Below are 15,165 nucleotides of genomic sequence, written 5' to 3' on the forward strand. Positions count from 1 at the left end.
AGTGACAGGATGAAAAGCTTTGACTCACTTGAAGATGAGTCATTTCCGCTACCAGGTTGTTTGCATGTATTACTCCCAAGACTCAAATGACTAAATGCCTCGTTTTAGAAAAATATTTTTTCAGTAGAGTTCTTTTAGCAGATGACTTGTTTGTATGTGTGTGAGTGACAGGATGAAAAGCTTTGACTCACTTGAAGATAAGTAATTTCCGCTACCAGGTCGTTTGCATGCATAAATCCCAAAACTAAAATGACTAAATAACCCGTTTTAGAAAAAATATTTGGGTTTGTACAGTATTTTTAGCAGATGACTTGTGCGTATGTGTTTACGTGTGAGTGGCTGGATGAAAAGCTTTGACTCACTTGAAGATAAGTCATTTCCGCCACCAGGTTGTTTGCATGCATAAATCCCAAAAATAAAATGACTAAATAACCGTTTTAGAAAAATTAGTTGGGTTTGTACAGTATTTTTAGCAGGCGACTTGTGCGTATGTGTTTATGTGTGAGTGACAGGATGAAAAGCTTTGACTCACTTGAAGATAAGTCATTCCCGCCCCCAGGTTGTTTGCACGCATAAATCCCAAAACTAAAATGACTAAATAACCCGTTTTAGAAAAAATATTTGGGTTTGTGCAGTATTTTTAGCAGACGACTTGTGCTTATGTGTTTATGTGTGAGTGACAGGATGAAAAGCTTTGACTCACTTAAAGATAAGTCATTTCCGCCACCAGGTTGTTTGCATGTATAAATCCCAGACTCAATTTGATAAATAACCAGTTTTAGAAAAATGTTTTTTCAGTACAGTATTTTTAGCAGATGACTTGTTTGTATGTGTGTGAGAGACAGGATGAAAAGCTTTGACCCACGTAAAGATAAGTTGTTTCCGCCACCGACTGGTTTGCATGTATAATTCCAAGACTCAAATGACTAAATGCCCCGTTTTAGAACAATATTTTGTCAGTAATGTATTTTTAGCAGATAACTTCTGTGTACTGTATGTGTTTATATGTGAGCGACAGGATGAAAAGCTTTGACTCACTTGAAGATAAGTCATTTCCGCTACCAGGTTGTTTGCATGTATTACTCCCAAGACTCAAATGACTAAATACCTCGTTTTCGAAAAATATTTTTTCAGTAGCATTCTTTTAGCAGATGACTTGTTTGTATGTGTGTGAGTGACAGGATGAAAAGCTTTGTCTCACTTGAAGATAAGTCATTCCCGCCACCAGGTTGTTTGCATGCATGAATCCCAAAAACTAAAATGACTAAATAACCCGTTTTAGAAAAAAATATTCGGGTTTGTACAGTATTTTTAGCAGGCGACTTGTGCGTATGTGTTTATGTGTGAGTGACAGGATGAAAAGCTTTGACTCACTTGAAGATAAGTAATTTCCGCCACCAGGTTGTTTGCATGCATAAATCCCAAAACTAAAATGACTAAATAACCCGTTTTAGAAAAAATTTTGGGTTTGCACAGTATTTTTAGCAGATGACTTGTGCGTGTGTGAGTGACAGGATGAAAAGCTTGGACTCACTTGAAGATAAGTCGATTCCTTCACCAGGTTGTTTGCATGCATAAATCCCAAAACTAAAATGACTAAATAACCTGTTTTAGAAAAAAATTTGGGTTTGTACAGTATTTTTAGCAGATGACTTGTGCGTATGTGTTTATGTGTGAGTGACAGGATGAAAAGCTTTGACTCACTTGAAGACAAGTCGTTTCCTTCACCAGGTTGTTTGCATGCATAAATCCCAAAACTAAAATGACTAAATAACCCGTTTTAGAAAAATTTTTGGGGTTTGTACAGTATTTTTAGCAGATGACTTGTGCGTGTGTGAGTGACAGGATGAAAAGCTTAGACTCACTTGAAGATAAGTCTTTTCCTTCACCAGCTGGTTTGCATGTATACATCCCAAGAATCTAAATAACACAAAAACATTTCCAAGAAGACAATAGTGTCTTATATTGGGGTGAGCACAGCGGTGGTGTTCGTGGCCACCTGTCGAGTGACCACAGTGGTCAAAGCGAAGGTCAGTGTGCACTGCCTGGTTAACGCTGGGCACACTTCTGAGTGAGTGCACTCAGCCTTCTGTGTGGCGCTCCATCCGTCACGAGGAGCAAAGGACCATGGGAAATGAAGCGCGGCTAATTCTATAAGCGCGTGGACACAAACAGTCTGCGGGGAATCGGGCAAGGAACCTCAGTCCCCAGCGGACCCGCTTCCTGCGACATGAACCGAAGCGGGTCATGGCGATGAGGCGAAGCAATATAATGTCTCTTTGCTTCTTTCCCTCGCTCCTGTCAGCATGTTGTTGCCTGAGCTGTGGGCAAAGATGGGGCACCAAGCCCCCCTCGCCAGGGGCCCCTCAGGGGACTAAGCCGGCTTGCTGCATATGTGCATGCCAGGCAAACAATGAGGCCCTTATGAGAGGGGCCCCCATCTTTCTGGCCCGAGATGAGGGACGCAGTCAGGGGAAAGCGATGACTGACCGTGTGTGTGTGTGTGTGTGTGTGTGTGTGTGTGTGTGTGTGTGTGTGTGTGTGTGTGTGTGTGTGTGTTGAGACATCAATAAGGTTAAGTGGAGAATGTCTCATTTGCACCCCTGCTGGTGAAATGAGGGGGGGTCACAAAAAGGAGGGATTTTTCAAAATGACTGTGGTCAACATATGAAATAACAAGTGTGTGTAAAAATTGAAATGCACCCCCTTTGTCCATATTTATTTTAAAAAAAATAATAATAGATGTGTATATGATGACATACTGTAATAACGTAAACAATTATTTAAAAAAAAAATTAAACTTTTTTTACTAAAAGCAGTCTTTTTCTTACGTGTCAACTTTTTTCTCATAAAATTGGGAACAATTTCGCATTTTCTTTATGTTTCTGTAATATGGCTATATTTTCTCGTAATATTATGACTTTTTTTATGTAAAGTTATTACTTTTTATTGCAAAACGGTGACATTTTGTCAGGCTTGCCCCTGACAGTTTGTTTGTGTTTTAGTTTGTCGTGTGTGTGTGTGTGTGTGTGTGTGTGTGTGTGTGTGTGTGTGTGTGTGTGTGTGTGCATGTGTGTGTGTGTGTGTGGTTTCTTAACAAAACCTTTCTACATATAAAGTGCTTTTTTTGATTGATTGATTGAGACTTTTATTAGTATGTTGCACAGTAGCAGTAACATATTTGTTATTTATACACCTATTATTTTGTACACATTACAAAGGACAAACTGTAAACAAATTATTATTAATCTCCTCGTTTATTTACTGTTAATATTTTCTTATCTTCTGTTTTAACATGTTCTATCTACACTCCTGTTAAAATGTAATAATCACTTATTCTTCTCTTCTTTGATACTTTACATTAGTTTTGGATGATACCACACATTTAGGTATCAATCCGATATCAAGTAGTTAAAGGATCATACATTGCTCATATTCAAAGTCCTTATGTGTCCAGGGATGTATCTTCTGACTTCATGAACATAATATGAATATTTAAAAAAAAGAAAAAATAGTTTCTTACATTAAAAAGTATCGATGTAATCATAGTATCAACGAGATACTCTCCTGTACTTGGTATCATTACAGTGGATGTCAGGTGTAGATCCACCCATGGCGTTTGTTTACATTGTGACGCCGGTGAGCTATTGTATCCTCCTACGGTGTGTAGTGAAGCATGTTTAACTAATTTAGTTTTGGATGATACCACACATTTAGGTATCGACCCGATACCAGGTATTTATAGTATCATACATTGGTCATATTCAAAGTCCTCAGGTGTCCAGGGGCGTATTTCCTGAGTTCATAGACATAATATGAATTTTAATATTATGTCACCATAAAAAATATCGACATAATCATAGTAGTATCGCCTAAATACGCTTTTGTACTTGGTATCATTACAGTAGATGTCAGGTGTAGATCCACACATGGTGTTTGTTTACATTGTGACACAGATGAGCTGTCGTGAAGCATGTTTAGCTATTCCTCGTCCTCCAGTGATAATAATACTTGTAAGAAACTTACTTTGTCGCCATGGAGGCGAGGATTAGTGATTTAGAAGTAGCTAAAATACTGGCAACTAGCTAGTAGTCATGTCTTAAAGCACCTCCTCCTGAGGGGTGAAATCTTGTCTAGTTTCTGGTTGTCTTGTCACTTCCTGTTTTATTTTGAAAAACTAACTCTCCCTCTAGTTTCAGACCACTTGTCCTTCCTCCTGTCTGATGTTGCTCCTGATTGCCTGATTGTGGCCACCCGTGTCACCCTCCTTATGTGTACAAATGACTGGTCCTCCTCCTGTCCTGTGCTAGAGTGTTCTGTATCTTCTTGTAAGTACTTTAAGTACTTCCAGACTTTTTTTTTGTTTGATCCACTGGATTATTTTTGGTCTGCTCGTTTTCTCAGGTAAGATTAGCTTCCTAGCATCGCCTCTACTTGTGCGCGTTTTGTTCTACTTAGTAGTTTTTTGTTCATAGCTCCTTTTTCTCTACGTAGTCGGAGCGTTTTGAGTTATTCATGTTTTTAGTAAGTTTAGTGGTCTGGTCACTGACAGTTTCAGTGTTATAAATTCACCTTTATTGTTAGTTTTTAGTGTCCGCCCTGAGTTGAAACCCCGGCCGAGTCATACCAAAGACTATAAAAATGGCAGCCACTACCTCCCTGCTTGGCACTCAGCATCAAGGGTTGGAATTGGGGGGTTAAATCACCAAAAATGATGACCGGGCGTGGTCTCCGCTGCTCCCCTCACCTGCCAGGGGGGGAACAAGGGTGTGGGTGAAATGCAGAGGACACATTTCACCACACCTAGTTTGTGTGTGTGACAATCATTCGTACTTTAACTTTTGTTTACACACTGTCTCTGCTTGTAAGTACTCTGTGTGTGCGCGCTGCCGAACATGCTCCTCTGCTCGTAAATTGACGACTTGGGCAGAGTACCGGTACTTTTTAGAGGCGGTATAATTCTGAATATGATTCATTAGGTATTGCTATACCAATACCTGGATAACGTACAACCCTCACACTATTATATTGGATCCACTATGGACTGGAGTCTCACTATTATGTTAGATCCACTATGGACTGGACTTTTACACTATTGTGTTAAATCCACTATGGACTGGACTCTCACTATTATGTTAGATCCACTATGGACTGGACTTTTACACTATTATGTTAAATCCACTATGGACTGGACTCTCACACTATTATGTTAGATCCACTATGGACTGGACTCTCATACTATGTTAGATCCACTATGGGCTGTACTCTCACTATTATGTTAGATCCACTATGGACTGGACTCTCACAATATTATGTTAGATCCACTATGGACTGGATTCTCTCACTATTATGTTAGATCCACTATGGACTGGACTCTCACAATATTATGTTAGATCCACTATGGACTGGACTCTCGCTATTATGTTAGATTCACTATGGACTGGAGTCTCACTATTATGTTAGATCTACTATGGACAGGACTTACACACTATTATGTTAGATCCACTATGGACTGGACTCTCACAATATTATGTTAGATCAACTATGGACTGGACTCTCACAATATTATGTTAGAGCCACTATGGACTGGACTCTCGCTATTATGTTAGATTCACTATGGACTGGAGTCTCACTATTATGTTAGATCTACTATGGACAGGACTTACACACTATTATGTTAGATCCACTATGGACTGGACTCTCACAATATTATGTTAGATCAACTATGGACTGGACTCTCACAATATTATGTTAGAGCCACTATGGACTGGACTCTCGCTATTATGTTAGATTCACTATGGACTGGACTCTCACTATTATGTTAGATCTACTATGGACAGGACTTACACACTATTATGTTAGATCCACTATGGACTGGACTCTCACAATATTATGTTAAATCCACTATGGACTGGACTCTCTATTATGTTAGAACTACTATGGACTGGACTCTCACTATTATGTTAGATCCACTATGGACTGGAGTCTCACACTATTATGTTAGATCCACTATGGACTGGACTCTCACTATTATGTTAGATCGACTATGGACTGGACTCTCACTATTATGTTCGATCCACTATGGACTGGACTCTCACTATTATGTTGGATCCACTATGGACTGGACTCTCACACTATTATGTTAGATCCACTATGGACTGGACTCTCACAATATTATGTTAGATCCACTATGGACTGGACTCTCGCTATTATGTTAGATCCACTATGGACTGGACTCTCGCTATTATGTTAGATTCACTATGGACTGGACTCTCGCTATTATGTTAGATTCACTATGGACTGGACTCTCACTATTATGTTAGATCCACTATGGAAAGGACTTACACACTATTATGTTAGATCCAATATGGACTGGACTCTCACAATATTATGTTAGATCAACTATGGACTGGACTCTCACAATATTATGTTAGATCCACTATGGACTGGACTCTCGATATTATGTTAGATCTACTATGGACTGGACTCTCACTATTATGTTAGATCCACTATGGACTGGAGTCTCACACTATTATGTTAGATCCACTATGGACTGGAGTCTCACACTATTATGTTAGATCCACTATGGACTAGACTCTCACACTATTATGTTAGATCCACTATGGACTGGACTCTCACTATTATGTTAGATCGACTATGGACTGGACTCTCACTATTATGTTGGATCCACTATGGACTGGACTCTCACTATTATGTTGGATCCACTATGGACTGGACTCTCACACTATTATGTTAGATCCACTATGGACTGGACTCTCACAATATTATGTTAGATCCACTATGCACTGGACTCTCACAATATTATGTTAGATCCACTATGGACTGGACTCTCACACTATAATGTAAGATCCACTATGGACTGGACTCTCACACTATTAACTAAATCCACCATGGACAGGACTCTCACACTATTATGTTCAATCCACTATGGACTGGATGCTCACTATTATGTCAGATCCACTATGGACTAGACTCTCACTATTATGTTAGATCTACTATGAACTGGACTCTCACTATTATCTTAGATCCACTATGGACTGGACTCTCACTATTACGTTAAATCCACTATGGACTGGACTCTCACTATTACGTTAAATCCACTATGGACTGGACTCTCACTATTACGTTAAATCCACTATGGACTGGACTCTCACTATTACGTTAAATCCACTATGGACTGGACTCTCCCACTATTATGTTAGATCCAATATGGACTGGACTCTCAGACTATTATGTTAGATTCACTATGGACTGGACTCTCACTATTATGTTAGATCCACTATGGACTGGACTCTCACAATATTATGTTAGATCCACTATGGACTGGACTCTCGAAATTATGTTAGATCTACTATGGACTGGACTCTCGATATTATGTTAGATCTACTATGGACTGGACTCTCACTATTATGTTAGATCCACTATGGACTGGACTCTCACTATTATGTTAGATCCACTATGGACTGGACTCTTACTATTATGTTAGATCCACTATGGACTTAACTCTCACACTATTATATTAGATCCACTATGGATGGACTGGACTCCATACTGGCCAACCTTGATACCACCGATTTCAGTGGCAATCAGAAAGTGCTCCCGGCAAGCCACTCAGACAGCGAGGCTCGACGCACTTGACTAACTTTACAATGCAGAAATCAGGCCTCTCTACAGAGCGTGCGTGCGTGCGTGCGTGCGTGCGTGTGTGTGTGTGTTTGTGTGTGTGTTTGTGTGTGTGTGTGTGTGTGTGTGTGTGTGTGTGTGTGTGTGTGTGTGTGTGTGTGTGTGTGTGTGTGTGTGTGTGTGTGTGTGTGTGTGTGTGTGTTCTGGCAATGCTGACTTAATGGGGACATCGCTCTGTTTACACACTCACCTTTAGGGGACCTCTGACGGTATGGGGACAAAAAAACAGGTCCCCTAAAGAAAAACCTTTTTAAATGATAGTCAGATCCATTCTGAAGATGCCTAAGTGATTTTTAATATATTTAATTTGAACTTTTTTTTTTTTTAAATGGTCCCTAGTAGTCTCAAAGAAATTTGCGTGAATTATGCAAAATGATTTAAATTTGGTCCCCCATGAACTATATTAACTGAGCTAACTGGGCAGTGGCCATTTAACCTCATTTTTTTATGCCTCCACAACCTGTACATACCCCGTTTCCATATTAGTTGGGAAACTGAGTTAAATGTAAATATAAACGGAATACAATGATTTGCAAATATTTTTTCAACCCATATTCAGTTGAATGCACTACAAAGACAAGATATTTGATGTTCAAACTCATAAACTTGATTTTTTTTTTTTTGCAAATAATAATTAACTTAGAAATTTCATGGCTGCAACACGTGCCAAAGTAGTTGGGAAAGGGCATGTTCACCACTGTGTTACATCACCTTTTCTTTTAACAACACTCAATAAACGTTTGGGAACTGAGGAAACTAATTGCTGAAGCTTTAAAAGTGGAATTCTTTCCCATTCTTGTTTTATGTAGAGCTTCAGTCGTTCAACAGTTCGGGGTCTCTGCTGTCGTATTTTACGCTTCATAGTGCGCCACACATTTTTGATGGGAGAGTGATCTGGACTACAGACGGGCCAAGGAAGTACCCGCACTCTTATTTTAATTTTTTATTTATTTTTTTATTTTTATTTTTTTACAAAGCTAAGCAGTTGTAACACGTGTTGAATGTGGCTTGGCATCGTCTTGCTGAAATAAGCAGGGGCGTCCATGAAAAAGACGGCGCTTAGATGGCAGCATATGTTGTCCCAAAACCTGTATGTACTTTTCAGCATTAATGGTGCCTTCACAGATGTGTAAGTTACCCAAGCCTTGGGCACTAATGCACCGCCATACCATCACAGATGCTGGCTTTTGAACTTTGCGTCGATAACAGTCTAGATGGTTCGCTTCCCCTTTGGTCTGGATGACACAATGTCGAATAGTTCCAAAAACAATTTGAAATGTGGACTCGTCAGACAACAAAACATTTTTCCACTTTGCATCAGTCCATTTTAGATGATCTTGGGCCCAGAGAAGCCGGCGGCGTTTCTGGATGTTGTTGATGAATGGCTTTCGCGTTGCATAGTAGAGCTTTAACTTGCACTTACAGATGTAGCGACCAACTTTATTTAGTGACAGTCGTTTTCTGACGTGTTCCTGAGCCCATGTGGTGATATCCTTTAGAGATTGATGTCTGTTTTTGATACAGACATACTGAGGGATCGAAGGTCACGGTCATTCAATGTTGGTTTCCGGCCATGCCGCTTACGTGGAGTGATAACTCCAGATTCTCTGAACCTTTTGATGATATTATGGACCGTAGATGTTGAAATCCCTAAATTTCTTGCAATTGCACTTTGAGAAACGTTGTCCTTAAACGGTTTGACTATTTTCTCACGCAGTTGTGGACAAAGGGGTGTACCTCGCCCCATCCTTTCTTGTGAAAGACTGAGCACTTTTAAGCAAGCTGTGTAATAAATGATAAATGGGTTGTACTTGTATAGCGCTTTTCTACCTTCAAGGTACTCAAAGCGCTTTGACACTACTTCCACATTTACCCATTCACACACACATTCACACACTGATGGAGGGAGCTGCCATGCAAGGCGCCAACCAGCACCCATCAGGAGCAAGGGTGAAGTGTCTTGCTCAGGACACAACGGACGTGACGAGGTTGGTACTAGGTGGGAATTGAACCAGTGACGCTCGGGTTGCGCACGGCCACTCTACCACTGTGCCACGCCGTCCCCTAATAATAATAATAACTGCTATAGCAGCCGCAACATTAATGCTGCCACAACGACGACTCTTGCGGACCTACTGCCCTCGGTAATGGCACCATTCCCAAAGTATGTGGGCTCTATTGATAACCTCACTAACAACTTTAACGACGCCCTGCGCGAAACCATTGATAGTATAGCACCGCTGAAGTTAAAAAAGGCTCCAAAAAGGCGTACGCCATGGTTTACAGAAGAAACTAGAGCTCAGAAATTATTATGTAGAAAGCTGGAACGCAAATGGCGCACGACTAAACTTGAGGTGCACCATCAAGCATGGAGTGATAGTTTAATAACTTATAAACGCATGCTTACCTTAGCTAAAACTAATTATTACTCAAATCTCATCCGCATTAATAAAAACGATCCTAAATTTTTGTTTAGTACGGTAGCATCGCTAACCCAACAAGGGACTCCTTCCAGTAGCTCCACCCATTCGGCAGATGACTTTATGAAGTTCTTTAATAAGAAAATTTAACTTATTAGAAAGGAGATTAAAGACAATGCGTCCCAGCTACAACTGGGTTATAGTAACACAGATACGATTGTATATACGGCGGATACTGCAAATATCCAAAATAGTTTCTCTCGTTTTGATGAAATAACATTAGAAGGATTGTTACAACGTGTAAATGGAATAAAACAAACAACATGTTTACTTGACCCACTTCCTGGGAAACTTATCAAGGAGCTTTTTGTATTATTAGGTCCATCAGTGCTAAATATTATAAACTTATAACTTTCCTCGGGCACTGTTCCCGTTGCATTCAAAAAAGCAGTTATTCATCCTCTCCTTAAAAGACCTAACCTCGATCCTGACCTCATGGTAAACTACCGACCGGTGTCTCACCTTCCCTTTATTTCGAAAATCCTCGAAAAAATTGTTGCAGAGCAGCTAAATGAACACTTATCTATGTGAAACCTTTCAATCCTGTTTCAGGGCAAATCACTCTACTGAGACAGCCCTCCCAAAATTGACTAATGATCTATTGCTAACGATGGACTCTGATGCCTCATCTATGTTGCTGCTCCTCGATCTTAGCGCTGCTTTCGATACCGTCGATCATAATATTTTATTAGAGCGTATCAAAATACGAATTGGTATGTCAGACTCAGCCCTGTCATGGTTTAACTCTTATCTTACTGATAGGATGCAGTGTGTCTCCCATAACAGTGTGACCTCGGACTATGTTAAGGTAACGTGTGGAGTTCCCCAGGGTTCGGTCCTTGGCCCTGTACTCTTCAGCATCTACATGCTGCCGCTGGGTGACGTCATACGCAAATACGGTGTTAGCTTTCACTGTTATGCTGATGACACCCAACTCTACATGCCCCTAAAGCTGACCAACACGCCGGACTGTAGTCAGTTGGAAGCGTGTCTTAATGAAATTAAACAATGGATGTCCGCTAACTTTTTGCAACTTAATGCCAAAAAAACGGAAATGCTGATTATCGGTCCTGCTAGACACCGACCTCTATTTAATAATACAACTTTAACATTTGACAACCAAATAATAAAACAAGGTGACTGTAAAAAATCTGGGTATTATCTTCGACCCAACTCTCTCCTTTGAGTCACACATTAAAAGCGTTACTAAAACGGCCTTCTTTCATCTCCGTAATATCGCTAAAATTCGCTCCATTTTGTCCACTAAAGACGCCGAGATCATTATCCATGCGTTTGTTACGTCTCGTCTCGATTACTGTAACGTATTATTTTCGGGTCTCCCCATGTCTAACATTAAAAGATTACAGTTGGTACAAAATGCGGCTGCTAGACTTTTGACAAGAACAAGAAAGTTTGATCACATTACGCCTGTACTGGCTCACCTGCACTGGCTTCCTGTGCACTTAAGATGTGACTTTAAGGTTTTACTACTTACGTATAAAATACTACACGGTCTAGCTCCAGCCTATCTTGCCGATTGTATTGTACCGTATGTCCCGGCAAGAAATCTGCGTTCAAAAGACTCCGGCTTATTAGTGATTCCTAGAGCCCAAAAAAAGTCTGCGGGCTATAGAGCCTTTTCATTTCGGGCTCCAGTACTCTGGAATGCCCTCCCGGTAACAGTTCGAGATGCTACCTCAGTAGAAGCATTTAAGTCTCACCTTAAAACTCATCTGTATACTCTAGCCTTTAAATAGACCTCCTTTTTAGACCAGTTGATCTGCCGCTTCTTTTCTTTTTCTTCTATGTCCCACTCTCCCTTGTGGAGGGCGTCCGGTCCGATGACCATGGATGAAGTACTGGCTGTCCAGAGTCGAGACCCAGGATGGACCGCTCGTCGGGACCCAGGATGGACCGCTCGCCTGTATCGGTTGGGGACATCGCTACGCTGCTGATCCGCTTGAGATGGTTTCCTGTGGACGGGACTCTCGCTGCTGTCTTGGATCCGCTTGAACTGAACTCTCGCGGCTGTGTTGGAGCCACTATGGATTGAACTTTCACAGTATCATGTTAGACCCGCTCGACATCCATTGCTTTCGGTCCCCTAGAGGGGGGGGGGGGGGTTGCCCACATCTGAGGTCCTCTCCAAGGTTTTTCATAGTCAGCATTGTCACTGGCGTCCCACTGGATGTGAATTCTCCCTGCCCACTGGGTGTGAGTTTTCCTTGCCCTTTTGTGGGTTCTTCCGAGGATGTTGTAGTCGTAATGATTTGTGCAGTCCTTTGAGACATTTGTGATTTGGGGCTATATAAATAAACATTGATTGATTGATTGACTGTGTTTATACCCAATCACGGCACCCACCTGTTCCCAATTAGCCTGCACACCTGTGGGATGTTCCAAATAAGTGTTTGATGAGCATTCCTCTACTTTATCAGTATTTATTGCCACTTTTTCCAACTTCTTTGTCACGTGTTGCTGGCATCAAATTTTAAAGTTAATGATTATTTGCAACAAACAAAGTTTATGTGTTTGAACATCAAATATGTTGTTTTTGTAGCATATTCAACTGAATATGGGTTGAAAATGATTTACATCTAACACAATTTCCCAACTCATATGGAAACGAGGTTGTAGAAAAGGATGGTCCCCACAAGTCATGAACCAAAACTTGGTCCCCATTCCAAATGATAACGTGTGTGTGTGTGTGTGTGTGTGTGTGTGTGTGTGTGTGTGTGTGTGTGCGTGTGCGTGTGCGTGTGCGTGTGCGCGTGTGCGTGCGCGCGCGCGTGCGTGCGTGCGTGCGTGCGCGTGCACCCTCTGTGACTCGTTCATGCATGAAGAGGATTTTCTCTTCAATAGACACTGCAGACTTGCATACTCGCATTTGAATGACCGCTTCTGCACAATCATGGCAACACGTCTCTTTCGCCATCCTTCGGCGCAGACTTGGAGGACTTCGTCCTGTCGCATGTGTGAGGGTCCGCATTTGGCGGGGGGTCGTCTGCTCTCAGTCTGTGCAAGCAACGGCAGGTTGGCGTGCACGCATTTACACCGCCGGTCCGCATGATAACATCTTTAAAGGCCTACTGAAACCCACTACTACCGACCACGCAGTCTGATAGTTTATATATCAATGATGAAATATTAACATTGCAACACATGCCAATACGGCCTTTTTAGTTTACTAAATTGCAATTTTAAATTTCCCGCAGAGTTTCCTGTTGAAAACGTCGCAGTATGATGACGCGTTTGTGACGTTATTGGTTGGAGGGGACATATTAGCGGCTGAAAGTTGTCTCTTTTCATCGCATAATTACACAGTATTCTGGACATGTGTGTTGCTGAATCTTTTGCAATTTGTTCAATTAATAATGAAGAAGTCAAAGTAGAAAGATGGAGCTGGGAAGCTTTTAGCCTTTAGCCAAACAAACACACGGTGATTCCTTGTTTAAAATTCCCGGAGGTGAAGCTTTACTATGGATCAGAGCGGTCAAGCGAACATGAATCCCGACTACTTGTCAACCGGCAGGTTTCGGTGAGAAAATTGTGGTAAAAAGTCGCCTCTTACCGGAGATCAGCGGAGATCAGCGGAGCTTGCGCCGTCCATGCAGCTGCCGTGACTTCCCTCAGAGACTGGAGTCAACACACCCCCTCCGACTATCAGGTCCCCAACCTTTTTGTATCCGCGGACCGGTCAACGCTTAATAATTTGTCCCGCGGCCCGGGGGGGGTGTCCTTTTTTTTTCTTTTTTTTTCTTTTTTTCATTGTCATAAAAAAGGGACGTTTTTGTCATGAAAAAGGGAGTTTTTGTTGTTGGTGCACTATTTGTAAGTTTATATTGTGTTTTTTATGTTGATTTAATAAAAAAGATAAAAAATAATTTTATTTATTTATTCTTTTTTTTTTTTCTAAAAATGGGGATAGGCTTTAACTCACTAAAACACTAGCAACACAATAGAAAGATAAGGGATTTCGCAGAATTATCCCAGTAAATGTGTCTAAAAACATCTGAATCGCTCCCAATGCAATCGCCTTTTTTTTTTTTAACTTGATTTATTTATTTTTTTCCCCAGTCCTTCGCTATCAATATCCTCATACACGAATCTTTCATCCTCGCTCAAATTAATGGGGAAATTGTCGCTTTCTCGGTCCGAATAGCTCTTGCTGCTGGAGGCTCACATTATAAACAATGTGAGGACGTGAGGAGCCCTCACACCGGTGACATCATCGTCTGCTATTTCCGGTAAAGGCAAGGCTTTTTTATTATTGGGGATGTTCTCTACTAAATCCTTTCAGCAAAAATATCGCGAAATGATCAAGTATGACACATAGAATGGACCTGCTATCCACGTTTCAATAAGAAAATCTAATTTCAGTAGGCCTTTAAACCGCAGCTTTTCAAACTTTGTTCACCTCACAACGCCTTCATTCCGCACTCCATCCAGCTATATGATCACAATACATAACTATTACCTGACACCAGACATGTCGAGACATTCTATTGTATTCTTTTCAATATTAAATTTCTTATCTACTCTGCAAAAAAAAAAAAAGTCAAAATATACATTAAAATGACTAGATACAAAAACTATTGAAATTAACAGGCTGCGTAGACAGGAAATTTTACCTAATATAAGATAGGGCGTCACGGTGGAAGAGGGGTTAGTGCGTCTGCCTCACAATACGGAGGTCCTGAGTAGTCTGGGGTCCAATCCCGGGCTGGGGATCTTTCTGTGTGGAGTTTGCATGTTCTCCTCGTGAATGCGTAGGTTCCCTCCGGGTACTCCGGCTTCCTCCCACCTCCAAAGACATGCACCTGAGGATAGGCCCCTCCCACCTCCAAAGACATACACCTGGGGATAGACCCCTCCCACCTCCAAAGACATGCACCTGGACATACGCCCCTCCCACCTCCAAAGACATGCACCTGGGGATAGGCCCCTCCCACCTCCAAAGACATGTACCTGGGGATAGGTT

At 41.2% G+C, this 15,165-nt stretch overlaps 1 protein-coding gene across 3 annotated transcripts in view; it reads left to right on the plus strand.

The window, feature by feature from the left end:
* Positions 1 to 4,297: 4,297 nt before the first annotated feature.
* Positions 4,298 to 15,165, plus strand: part of grm3 (glutamate receptor, metabotropic 3) — a 300,806-nt gene continuing 289,938 nt past the window's right edge. For 2 of the 3 annotated variants that reach the window (XM_061916797.1, XM_061916796.1), the window contains exon 1: positions 4,298 to 4,404. The gene's annotated coding sequence lies outside the window, so the exon portion shown is untranslated. The remainder of the gene's footprint in view (positions 4,405 to 15,165) is intronic. The other variant, XM_061916798.1, reaches the window with a different exon arrangement.

Source organism: Nerophis ophidion, linkage group LG12 (genome assembly GCF_033978795.1).
Source record: "Nerophis ophidion isolate RoL-2023_Sa linkage group LG12, RoL_Noph_v1.0, whole genome shotgun sequence".
Lineage (NCBI taxonomy): Eukaryota > Metazoa > Chordata > Actinopteri > Syngnathiformes > Syngnathidae > Nerophis > Nerophis ophidion.